Source organism: Lepisosteus platostomus, chromosome 1, assembly GCF_059453375.1.
Source record: "Lepisosteus platostomus isolate fLepPlt1 chromosome 1, fLepPlt1.hap1, whole genome shotgun sequence".
NCBI classification, from domain to species: domain Eukaryota; kingdom Metazoa; phylum Chordata; class Actinopteri; order Semionotiformes; family Lepisosteidae; genus Lepisosteus; species Lepisosteus platostomus.
The window spans coordinates 23,223,506-23,225,807 of NC_142611.1; the positions used below are offsets into that span (position 1 = coordinate 23,223,506).

General features: G+C 40.5%; 1 pseudogene; it reads right to left on the bottom strand.

Moving 5' to 3' along the window:
* Positions 1-1,440: 1,440 nt before the first annotated feature.
* LOC148677859 (uncharacterized) lies at positions 1,441-2,072 on the bottom strand (annotated as a pseudogene).
* Between the last annotated feature and the right edge of the window lie 230 nt (positions 2,073-2,302).

Below are 2,302 nucleotides of genomic sequence, written 5' to 3' on the forward strand. Positions count from 1 at the left end.
CATGACTTTTTTTAACAAACATTTCTTTGAAAAAATAAAATAGGGTTAGTGTTAGGGTTACTGTCAAACTAAATCAACAATTGATTTAAGGACGATCTGTCAAAGTGCAATGAAATACAATATTGTTGTTGTTGTTGTTGTTGTTGTTTTTTTTATCCTGTAAAGCGTTTTGAGAAGCCACCTTTAAAGGTGCTATATGAAAGCATTGATTCTTATAATATGTGTTTTCTTTCTTCTTTTTTTCAGCATGGAATAAACCTATTACTTGATTCTTATGGATGCCCGGTTCCGCCGGGGATTTAAAAAAAAAACCCATGGAATCGCGTATCTAAGGAAATAGCAGTATAACCTTATTCATGCACAAACAGTGGCATGTTACATTATTAATTTGGGTGTCTCCTCTTGCCAGAAATCTCTAAATTGCATTTCGAGTGCGGTTTTTGACTTTTTTTAATTACAACCCATAAATAAAGCTGATACTGCTTAGACTTTTAATTATTTAAAACTGTATTACAGCAGCACAATGCACAATGCAACATAAATCGCTATCTTTGTCTTCTGCGTAATAATGTTCACCTCTCTGTCCAGCAAATTAACAATAGTAATAATAATGAACTTTATTGTATATAGTGCCTTTAAAGGTGGCTCCTCAAAGCGCTTTACAGGATAAAAACAATAACAACAATACTGTTAGGCTGGGCAAACAATTTTTTTTAAAGAAATAAAAAATGAGATATAATGATGTGTTCCGGCTTAGACATTAACGAAGAGCATAACGAAGGTCATAAAGGTCATAAACGATATTAATTTTGGAACATCAACATATTATGTAAACTGTATGTTGCTGGTATTTTAAAGAAAAAATACTGTAAAATCCTGGGTTTGGTACGATGTTTCAGGCATTCATGTGAAGAACAACAGAGCTTTCACTGGCCGATTATCAAACGTTATTGATAAAACAAAAACAAAAACTATCCGACCAAACCAGAAAAAGAAAAAAAGAATAACGGACACAGCGTGAGCCTGCATTCTCTCCTCAGCCGTCCACACCACACTTTTCCCTAGGTCAGAGATTAAATTAAACTTCACTTGCACCAAACAAATTACCACACACTGAACACTGAACATGTTAACCCAAATATGTCTCACAGTACTTTTATGGTACATTACTTTGCTAAAATGTATTTAAAAATAAAAACGATTACAAACGCCAGCAGAGAGAGAGACACACACACAGTTCTTCACTGTCAAAAAGTAATTGTTTTTTACTTTGTCAGCACCCAGACAAACGCAAACACGTTATTAATGAAATGCTTTTATTCATTCTTTATCAAACTCACAAGTTGTCATCTGCTGTTGAAGCTCTGTGAGACTAGACTCACACATGGCTAGACTTGACTATTTAACCATGAGATTATGTTTGTTTATTAATCTTCCTTGTTATGCGCTGAGAATGATAAGCACCGCAAACACGAGGGCGGCGTAACGGTCTGCTCTGGCTTTCCCATCTATACCGATGCACTGCAAGTTCAACCCCCCCTCCTTTTCTTGAGTGATGCGCAACAGTTGGATATCCGGGAGAATTTTTCATTCCACTGGCATCTGTGAATTCCACTGTGTAAACAGTGCTTCCTGAGGGGAGATAGACGGTGGGGACAGCGTCAGCCAGGTCCTGGGCGGTGGTGAGCAGAGAAGCCGGGATGGAGTGTCCTGAGGCGGTATGTGCTCTGGGGGGGCAGAGCTTCTGCCAGGCATTGCAACCTGCGCGTTGGGGGGAGGCACTCATTGGGAGACAGCTGCTCAAGTGTTTGACTGCTGGTACACACTGTCTCTGGCTTCTGCATCTTCAGGAGTGTCTCTAACCTCCCAATCCTCCCCTGTAATGCATTGTACTGCTCCCGCTGCTGCCGAAAAGTCTCCATACATGTGCTGCCTCTACAGGTTGGCACCCTTGAAAGCGGCCGAGAGCAGAGTGCATTGCACTTTGACAGATTGTCAAAACTACGACCGACCAACACACCACGAGTGCCCTTGTCGGTCAACCAATCACGTACCGCGGTGTTTTGCGTCATCTCGCATCACGATGCGCGATGATTTAGCCAATTACCCCCGGTACATGCCTGTGCCGCGCACTTTGAATGGCTGCATCTATAGCTTGCCTTGTCTTACTTATATGTAAAGGAACAAGTAATAGGTTTATTCCATGCTGAAAAAAGAAGAAAGAAAACACAACATTTTGGCCATGGAGCCTTCTTCAGGTGTGAGAAAGACAAGGCAGTAAGCAAAGGTAATGTAGAGGGAG